At 35.6% G+C, this 11,096-nt stretch overlaps 1 long non-coding RNA gene across 1 annotated transcript; it reads right to left on the reverse strand.

Annotated features, from left to right (window-relative positions):
• Positions 1 to 7,938: 7,938 nt before the first annotated feature.
• LOC120144835 lies at positions 7,939 to 8,380 on the reverse strand. Its single transcript, XR_005518070.1, has 3 exons — positions 8,314 to 8,380; positions 8,103 to 8,147; positions 7,939 to 7,972 (listed from the first exon to the last, which is right to left on the reverse strand). It is a non-coding gene; the product is annotated as an uncharacterized LOC120144835 (long non-coding RNA).
• Positions 8,381 to 11,096: the final 2,716 nt, after the last annotated feature.

Raw genomic sequence — 11,096 nt, forward strand, 5'->3', positions numbered from 1 at the left:
AGAGATGCTGACCTGTCTTGCTCTTCTTCGCTTCTCTTCTCGCTTCTATAACCTACGTGTGAAACAATCACACACTAAGTCTATGACTTAGTGAGGCAGTAAACATATAATGTAAACTATAACTTGTAATCATGCATGAATAATTATTTCTATCACATCATACCCAAACATATATCAAATCCATACATGCATATAATTATCTTCTTTCCTATCATTATCATATTATTACCATTCATATTTCTATTCTCTTGTTTATATGATCTATTATGTTCATATTATATAATTCATATAATAAAACACACACACACACACACACACACACACACACACACACACACACACACACACACACACACACACACACACACACACACACACACACACACACACACACACACACACACACACACACACACACACACACACACACACACACACACACACACACACACACACACACACACACACACACACACACACACACACACACACACACACACACACACACACACACACACACACACACACACACACACATATATATATATATATATATATATATATATATATATATATCATATATGTTATATTCAATGTTATCTTTTATTAGCCCATGTAGACTTTTGAGAACTTAAAGAATGTAAGTACATTGAGGTAGTGCACCACTATGCTGTCACCACAACTCGTATAAATGTCCCGAAAGACCTATCCAGAGGTCATAAAGAACCTCGGTAACTATCCATAGGTCCCGAAGAACCTAGGTAAACTGTCCATATATTCCTTAGAACATAGGTATACGGTCCATATGTCTCGAAAGACATAGGTAAAACTGTCCATATGTTCCGTAGAACATAGGTAAACCCTTGACTCTTGGCAGGCCAACTATACCCCTGGCTCTCATATCACATAACATGGGCATTATCATTTATAACATTTCATATCACTTGTTCTTTCTCTTCTGTCACATACCACATGTATGTGTAAAACTCTATATCATTTCTCATTTGTTCATGTACTTATGTCATATCATCACGTCATTCACTGTCACATATCACGTAGTTTATGTCACATAACTTGCATTACCTATACCTTTTCTCATATGATTTCATATTCATATGCTATATATTTCATATTCTTTCTTATGTTCTTATCATACCTCTTATCATATATCTCATACATAATCTCTATCATATATACATTCCTTCACTTATCTTATAGTTATGTATCATGCTACATAATTTAACTTATACCGTATTATCATGTGTACATATATAATGGACACTTAACATGTATCATATAAATAAGTATTCACACCTATTATTAACACATGCAACATCAATAACACACATGTAACATATCAACCATATGCTCATATTAATGAATTCATGTATTTTACTATAGGAAATAGACTTGTCACAAGTCTTATTTCCATTAAACATCATATACTAAATAATATGCACTCACCTTGGCCTCACTAAATTCCAATCCACTTTTATGATTTCCTCTCTTCTGATCGAATCTTAACTCGATAATCATTCCGAAACTTGTTCATGTTCGATATCTACATAATCATACATTGATACATATCAGTATCCCATTGATATACTCTAATCTATCATTTCTTAAACCAAAAGAAATGTCTATTTCAATTTCCTCTTGAAGTACATCGATGCATTCTACAGTATATCGATGCATTCTTTAACATGTACATCGATGCACTACCCATGCATCGATATACCAATCACCTTCGATGTTTTCATTTTAAGGGGGTGCATCGATGTACTCCTTATGCATCGATGCACTAATTGCATTCGATGTTTCCATTTTTTTAATGGGTGCATCGATGCACTTCCTGTGCATCGATACACACTGAACAATTTCTGGAAATACCCTTGATGCATCAGTACACATTGATTGTGCATCGATGCACACAACTTAGAATTCATTTTTATGCCCGAAAATCCACTCTTTTCAGCTTAATAACTTCATATATCATCCCTTTTCTTATTCTTAACTTACATACTCATATTCAAACTCATTTCTATTCATTAATCACCTCTTTAACATCAAAATCCTATTCTCCATATGTAATTCAAGAATTACACTAATTTTTCAACATGTTCCAAATTCAATTCTATCACCTCTAACTTCTTAATTAACCCTTTGATAAGTCAAATCCATCTTTAGAACTTCAAAAACCTTTCTATAACAAAAGTTCATTTCTATACCTTCATATAATTTCCTTTTTAATTCTCTATTCTTTGTGTTTTAGACTTATATAAGCTTTCCTTAAGCTTATATAACCCCCAAAGACTCAAATCCAACTTAAAAATTCAAGAAATCAACAGCTAAATCAAACTTACCTTTGCTCTTGGCTTCCACATGAAGGAGAAGAAGAAAGGAGAAGAAGAGAACTCTGGAGAAATCTCTCACTTTCCACGTGGTTTCTTTCCTTATAAAGGAAGAATAAAAATCTTACTTGTCAATTGACTAGTTTACCCTTTAACTCATTCCATAATTACTAAATAACCTTCATCATATATTTGCAATAAATCATTGAACTATGCAATTATTCTACTTTAATCACCAATTTCTGAAATGTTTCAATCTAGTCACTAACCCAATATTGAGGATGTTACATTGTTGGAGAAAAGTAAAAAAAGTGGGCATTTTTTCGGTGGGTTTTGCTGGCAGAAGAAATTGGGCACATATGCATGGGTTTTTCAACAAAGGGGCACTGAATCGGTGCCCTAATTTTTAATTAAAATAGAAATAGGGTTAATTACAATATTAGTCCCTAAGTTTCAACTATAAATACCCTAGCTCATTTAGCTTCAAAATCATCTCAAAATCTCAAATCATTTCTTTCTCCCATTACTAGAGAGCTTTCTTGTGAGTAGTGAGTATTTTGTAAACACCTGTAAATTTTCTCTCTTAGTAAAAGATCTGCAGCAGTCCGGAGACGTAAGCAAAATTGGCTGAACTCCGTTATCAATTTCGGGTATTATTTTTTCGCTTTTATTTCGCATTCTCACTAATCTGGTTATAGGAAAATTACTCGTACTCGGTTTATTTCCCAACAACTGGTATCAAAGCTTTTGGTTATGAATTTTTTCAATTTTTTTGCGAGGTTACTATTTATTACTATTCACATAATAGTGAATTTCATGAATAGTCAAAAAATTTTGGCGATACAAATTTATCGACGGAGGTGTTCTAATACATGACGATTCGCAGAAATTGTCAGAAACGATCCAAAGAAGCCAGATTCGAGTCGGAGCGATGGCTGCAGACGAATGGAAGGTGAAAATTGAGAAGTTCGATGGTGCAGACTTTGGCTTTTAGAAGATGCAGATTGAGGATTTTCTGTACCAGAAAAATATATATCAACCTCTCTCAGGAAAGCAACTAGAGGGCATGAAGAATGAAGACTGGACTCTTCTCGATAGACAAGTCCTAGGAGTTATTCGATTGACGTTGTCCCGTAATGTTGCTTTCAACATAGCAAAGGAAAAGACCACGGCGGGTCTTGTGGCGGCTCTCTCCAGTATGCATGAGAAGCCATCGACCTCAAACAAAGTGCACTTGATGAGGCGATTATTCAATTTGCCGATGGCGGAAGGGGCATCAATGGCTCAACACCTAAATGAGCTCAACACAATCACAACCCAGTTGAGTTCCGTGAAAATTGAATTTGATTATGAAGTTCGAGCTTTAATTCTCTTATAATCTCTACCAGATAGTTGGAATGCTACTGTTACAGCAGTTAGCAGCTCGTCGGGAAATAGTAAATTGAAATTTGACGATGTTCAGGATCTGGTACTGAGCGAAGAAATTCGACGGAGAGAATCGGGTGAAGCATCAACCTCCTCAACCTTGCACACTGAGTCCAGAGGGAGAACTTCAAAGAGAAATTCAAATCGTGGCAGATCCAAATCCATAAGAGGAAAATCAAGAACGGGAAAGAAAGATTTTACCTGTTATAATTGTGGCAAGAAGGGTCACTTTAAAAGAGATTGCAGAGCACTGAAGAAAGATATCGGCGCACAGGAAGCCAACATGACAGATGAAACAGGTGATGCCATGATTTTAAGCGTCAACAGTCCGATTGAATCATGGATCTTGGATTCAGGGGCATCTTTCCACTCTACCCCATGCCGAGAAATCATGGAGAACTATGTCAGTTGTGATTTTGGGAATGTTCATCTAGCTGATGATGAAACCTTGAAGATCGTCGGAAAAGGAGACATCCGATTAAAGTTGCCAAACCAGACCACCTTGACGCTGAAAGGAGTGAGACATATTCCTGGCCACAAAAGAAATTTGATTTCTGTTGGACAGCTTGATGGAGAAGGATATAACACAACCTTTTCAGGTTGTGAATGGAAGATTACCAAAAGAGCACTCATTATTGCTCGTGGTAAGAAGACTGGTATTCTCTATATAACCTCAAACTTAGAGAATATCATTATTGCAGCATATACTAATGGAAAATCAAACCTATGGCACCAAAGGCTTGGTCATATGAGCGAGAAAGGGATGAAGACACTTTTGTCAAAAGGGAACCTGCCGGATCTAAAGAATGTAGATGTCAGACTATGCGAAGATTGCATCTTTGGCAAACAAAAGAAAGTCAGCTTTGCAAAGATTGGTAAGACACCTAAGGCTGAAAAGTTAGAGTTGGTTTATACTGATGTATGGAGACCATCTCTAGTTCCATCTCTTGCAGGCTCATTATATTATGTTACATTCATCGATGATTCTACAAGGAGGGTGTGGGTTTATTTTCTGAAGAAGAAATCAGAAGTCTTTGATACCTTCAGAAAATGGAAGGCCATGGTGGAAAATGAGACTGGTATGAAAGTCAAGCGGTTGGGGTCTGACAATGGTGGAGAGTACAAAAATCGTAGATTCAGAGATTTCTGCGCAAATAATGAGATCAAGATGGAGACAACAGTTCCCATGACATCGCAACAGAATGGCGTAGCAGAGCGCATGAACAAAACTCTGAATGAACGTGCCAGAAGCATGAGGATACATGCCGGATTACCCAAATTTCTATGGGCTGAAGTTATCAACATTGCAACTTACCTGATCAACCGTGGGCCCTCAGTTCCTTTAGATGGCAGAATACCAGAGGAAGTTTGGAGCAAGAAAGAAATAAACCTTTCACACTTAAGAGTGTTTGGTTGTATTTCTTATATACACATAGATTCTGCTGAAAGAAGTAAACTTGATGCCAAGTCCAACAAATGCGCCTTTGTTGGTTATAGTGGTGATGAGTTCGGTTACCGATTTTGGGACTACGAAAATCGAAAGATCATTAGAAGCAGAGATGTCATTTTCAATGAGAATGTGATGTACAAAGACATGTCAACTGTAGAATCAAGTAGCTCCAATATCGAAGCTAAACAAAGGAATTTGCTGAGTTCGAGGAAATTTCTAGAAATGATGTTCATATCAATCCTGAAGAAGTTCAAGAAGAACCAGACACACCAGAACTGAGACGCTCCTCCAGAATTCCTAAACCAACCTAGCGTTATTCGCCTTCTTTGCACTACTTGTTGTTGACTGATAATGGTGAACCAGAGTGCTATGATGAAGTAATGCAGGTGGAGGATTCAGTCAAGTGGGAGTCTTCCATGAAAGATGAGATGGACTCACTTATGTCAAATCAGACGTGGAAATTACCTGAATTACCACCAGGCAAGAAAACGCTCCATAAAAAGTGGATTTACAGGATCAAAGAAGAGCACAATGGGAGTAAATGCTATAAAGCAAGATTGGTTGTCAAAGGCTTTCAGCAAAAAGAAGGTATTGACTACAATGAAATTTTCTCTCCAATCGTGAAGCTATCTACAATTAGACTGGTGTTGAAAATTGTAGCTGCAGAGAATTTACATCTTGAGCAGTTAGATGTGAAGACATCTTTCCTTCATGGTGATTTGGAGGAAGAAATCTATATGAGGTAGCCAGAAGGCTTCATAGAGGCAGGCAAGAAAAACCTAGTATGCAGGTTGAAGAAGAGCTTGTATGGTTTAAAACAAGCTCCTAGACAGTGGTACAAGAAGTTCGATAGTTTCATGAGTAGCAATGGTTTTACCAGATGCCAAGCAGATCATTGTTGCTACATCAAGAGGTTCGACAATAGCTTTATTATTTTATTGTTGTACGTTGATGACATGCTCATTGCAGGCTCAGACATGCAAGAGATTATAAACTTAAAGCAAAAATTGTCGAAGCAGTTTGTTATGAAGGATCTAGGCGTTGCAAAGCAGATTCTTGGGATGAGGATCAAGAGAGACACAAAGTCGGGGGCTTTGATATTATCACAGGCTGAGTACATCAACAAAGTACTCTCCTGGTTCAACATGCAAGATGCTAAACCAGTAAGTACACCTTTAGGTGTTCACTTCAAACTCTCTAAAGAACATTCACCAAAGACGAAGGAAGAACGTGCACACATGGTGAAGGTGTCGTATGCCTCAACAATTGGAAGTCTGATGTATGCCATGGTTTGTACCAGACCAGATATTTCTCATGCAGTGGGAGCTGTTAGTAGGTACATGAATAATCCAGTCAAGGTACACTGGGAAGAAGTCAAATGGATCCTCAGATATCTGCGGGGTACCACAAACAAAACCCTTTGTTTCAAAGGTGGAGATATGATACTGACAGGCTATGCAGATGCTGACTTAGCCAGAAATGTTGACATCAAAAGGAGCACTACAGGGTATGTCTATACTCTAGGAGGAACTGCAGTGAGTTGGGTTTCTCAACTACAGAAGATAGTTGCTCTCTCCACTACAGAAGATAATTGCTCTCTCCACAACTGAAGCAGAATATGTTGTTGTTACGGAAACCAACAAGGAGATGGTTTGGATGCAAAGTTTCTTGGAAGAGTTAGGCAAAAAACAAGAAAACAATGTCTTGTATTGCGATAGTCAAAGTGTTATTCATCTAGCAAAGAATTCGTCTTTCATTCCAGGATGAAGCACATACAATTGCGATATCACTTTATCCGGTCTCTTCTGGAAGATGGGATTTTGAAACTTGAAAAGATTAGTGGAGCTCAAAATCCGACAGACATGTTGACAAAGACGGTAACTACGAACAAACTGAAGTTGTGTTCAGCTTCAGTTGGCATGCTAGAATAACAAGACCAAAAATACTGTTGCATCGATCGAGGTGTGAAGACAGATTAAAATCTATCTTCAAGTGGGAGATTGTTGGAGAAAAGTAAAAAAGTGGGCATTTTTTCTGTGGGTTTTGCTGCCAGAAGAAATGGGGGGCACAGGTGCATGAGTTTTTCAAAAAAGGGGGGCACCGAATCGGTGCCCCAATTTTTAATTAAAATAGAAATAGGGTTAATTATAATATTAGTCCCTAATTTTCAACTATAAATACCCTAGTTCATTTAGCTTCAAAATCATCCCAAAATCTCAAATCATTTCTTTCTCCCATTACTAGAGAGCTTTCTTGTGAGTAGTAGTGTTTTGTAAACACCTGTAAATTTTCTCTCTTAGTAAATGATCTGCAGCAGTCTGGAGATGTAAGCAAAATTGGCTGAACTCCGTTATCAATTTCGGGTATTATTTTTCCGCTTTTATTTCGCAGTCTCACTAATCTGATTATAGGGAAATTACTCGTACTCGGTTTATTTCCCAACACTGCTAATCCCCGGGATTCCTACTTTCTTAGTTAAATCCTGCAACAATTTCTCTTCTTTGATGTTTGAGCAACGGTACGCTCAGATTTGGGCTGCTCATTCTTCTTTGTAGGTGTGACTTGGGTTTTGATGGATGTCCTCAAGCATAGAGCAGCATTCGACTTTGATTTGTTGACCAAATAGTGGAGCCATAATAGTTGTTCAAGTATATAGGTTTTTGTTTTCTCTTTATCACCATGGTGGAGTGTCTCAATCCGAATCACAACAATTGGTCCACCTGAAGGCTTCCTGTTGAGCTCAGAACTTTGTTAAAAGAAAAGGAAAAGTCAATATTTCCTTTCACTATGGCATATTTTGCTGATTTCTAACACCCCAAAAGAAAAGAAAAGAGGGAAAAAAACAAGAGAATAAGGGGAAACCTATAGTCACTCACCCTGTGTTTTCCCATTCCCCAACCCAGCCAAAACCATGATGGGCTCTGTGTAAGTGCAATGAAAGAACAAAGATGGTTAGAACATTTACAAAATAAAAAAGGATCAAAAACTTGATAACAAACTACATAAAACATAAATGGAAGCTTCTTATTTGTGAAATGGCTGATCATTTTCGGATCTGGAGAAAAGAAAACAGGATGACCATCTCACTTGGTTGTGTTAGTGGCAAGTGGAACAAGCCGATGCGACGTCTTCTTCTCATCTTTGATTTCTTTAATAGGAGAATGCCATATGAACCGATTAGATGGTAACAAACATAAAAGGATTATTGGCAAGAAATATAAAGAAAACATCCATCAGTTTCTTTTCGTTTTTGAATTATTATTCTATTTTTGGAAACAATCAGCATCTTTGCTTCAAAAAAGAAATTGGCAAACCATAGAATACCTCTTCTTTGACACGAAAAGATTATAATTTTGGGCGTAGAGCTGATTTTATGGAGGGTGATAAATTCTGGTATAATGCATCCCTTGTATTTGCAGGAATAGAACTCGATCGGGCTACCTGATGAACATGAGGAAGCACTGAAAACATAAATCTATAGAAGTATTGAGGAATATCCTTGCTCTGGTAATGGTTGAGATTACCACCGCCATAGCCATTTCCAACCCCATCATCTCTGACGCCGCTCCTCGAACAAATCCGCCCATTATTCAGCTGATCCTGATTATTATCATTATTATTATTCCACTCCAACGCTAAAAATATACAGAAAGAAAGAAAGAAAAACAAAGATAGAGAGATGAAGTTGAAGGTGTTACATTATCAGCATTTACCCAACCAAAGAATAAAATGGAGAAGTTGTGAGAGAGTAGGGTTTTCAAAGAAAGAACAAGTGAAAGTCCTCCCAATCGCCATTAACGCAAGACATGCAGGTGGCAGGTTGGACTTCGCGAAACAGAGCATCACGTAAATTGGGCGAAATTGGTCAAAATGTCGAGCACTCTTCACTTTCCTTTTATTTTGCTTTATTATATAGTTGGCTCCTAAACTTGTACCCTTCTCTTACGTTAACCCCTTTTTTGTTTGTTTCACATCAACCCTGAACTTGTATTGCGTTAGAAGATCTATACTTTTTTTTCTTTACAGGTGTTAAGTAGATAGTGACATGGAATTATAAGATTAGGAAGTATCATCATATAAAATTTATCTAACCTTTTTAAATAAAATTTAAAAATTTTATTTAAAATATTTATAAATAGAAGGGTAAATTATATAGATATAATTAAACTTTAGGTGGTGTTTCATTTATACTTTTGATCTTTCAATTGTTCTAATTATGATACTAAACTTTGGCTTTTAACTTTAATTATATCACTAGGTCTTCAATTTTAATGACACGATAACATGGATATATCTTTTCTCATTGTGATGATATGAAAAAACAATGTTGTTTTGGTATAGCTATTCGTGCCTAGAACTACATTGTTTTAAGTATTAAACTTTAAGGGCATACCAATTTTGCCACTAAACTTTTAAATATTTTATTTTTTGGCACTAAACTTTTTTCATCTATCGTTGGCAGTCAATCGTTTTCCGTCACGGGTTGTCATCAATATCAAAATATTCACATTTCACTTCTTTATATTCTCGTCAGATTGATTTCCATGAAGTCCACTAAAAATTGATTGAAAAAATTTATCTAAAAGTTTGATGTGCTAATACTTTGATCTATTTTGATCGTCGCTATGATGAGGCTAATTTTGAGGAATGTTGTTCTTTATGTTAAAATAATGTTTCTCACCATTAGAATTTTTGAGCAAACATGCCAAACCACAAATACGAGAAAATCCCTAAATCCTTAAAATCATAGGCTTTTTTTTTTTAAATTTTGTCGATTTTGAGTTAATTTCTTGAAAAACCAATCTTATGAGAATAAAGAAGAGTAGAATACAAATATTTTTATATTGATCTTATTGCAAAAGACAATCGATGACATCGACTCTCCATAATAACCGAGTCGTTCATCTCTACTACCATTAGTTTTTCATTATTACCATAATAACATGTGATTCTCCTATTAAGCTTCAAAACCTTCTTCTTCTCCTCCTCATTCTTCTTTATCCCTTTTATTAGCAGTTTCATTGGATTAGAGTAGTTGCACTGATTCTTTCATTTTAGAAGAGTGTTGTTAGGATTTTATGTTGGAGGGTGAACTTAAATTTAGGGAATGAACTAAAATTCCAGGTGGCAAACTAAAATTCTGGGAGGGGGTGAAACAGATTTTCATTAGGAAATACATAGAAAAAATTTAGAATATATGGTAATTTTAAATTTTCAGGGGCAACTGCCACCCACTCCCCTTTAGGTCAATCCCTCGTTACAATGTGATTTTAAAAAATTGAGTTCAAATTTTAGTATTTGATATTACAATCTAAAAGTACTTCTGATAAGATAAAATGTTTATTTTAGACATTACATGATAAACTGAAAAATATATTAATTTAATTACCTTTAAATTTATTATTTATGTATACTATATTGATTTTAAATAATAATAAAAATATATTTTATAATAAATTGTTATTAATGTTATAATATACAAATTATAACTTGTAATTACTTTTAAGTAATTAAAATAAATGGTTAAATAACAAATTGTTTTTTAAAGATATTGATATCAAATTATTGAAACCCTAATATATAAGAAAAGAAATAAAATTTCAAAGTATTTCTAAATGTCACTATATAATATATCTACATTTTGAAGGACTTTTTTCACCACTTTTCTCAATAAATAGCATTGAAATTATTTAGAAGAGATGGCATTAAAATTACACCGTCGGTTCTTCATCTTCTCTTTATATAATTTCCTCCTTTTCGGGTTATCGTCCCCGTAAGAGGTTTAAATAGCGGTTACAAAAACGTTTTTGTTCGCGTCGCGTTTGTCGTAATTATGATATAGTAGATGAAATTGTAAGGATTGCATTCGC

This window comes from Hibiscus syriacus, unplaced genomic scaffold (genome assembly GCF_006381635.1).
Source record: "Hibiscus syriacus cultivar Baekdansim isolate YM2019G1 unplaced genomic scaffold, ASM638163v2 tig00110890_pilon, whole genome shotgun sequence".
Classification (NCBI taxonomy): domain Eukaryota; kingdom Viridiplantae; phylum Streptophyta; class Magnoliopsida; order Malvales; family Malvaceae; genus Hibiscus; species Hibiscus syriacus.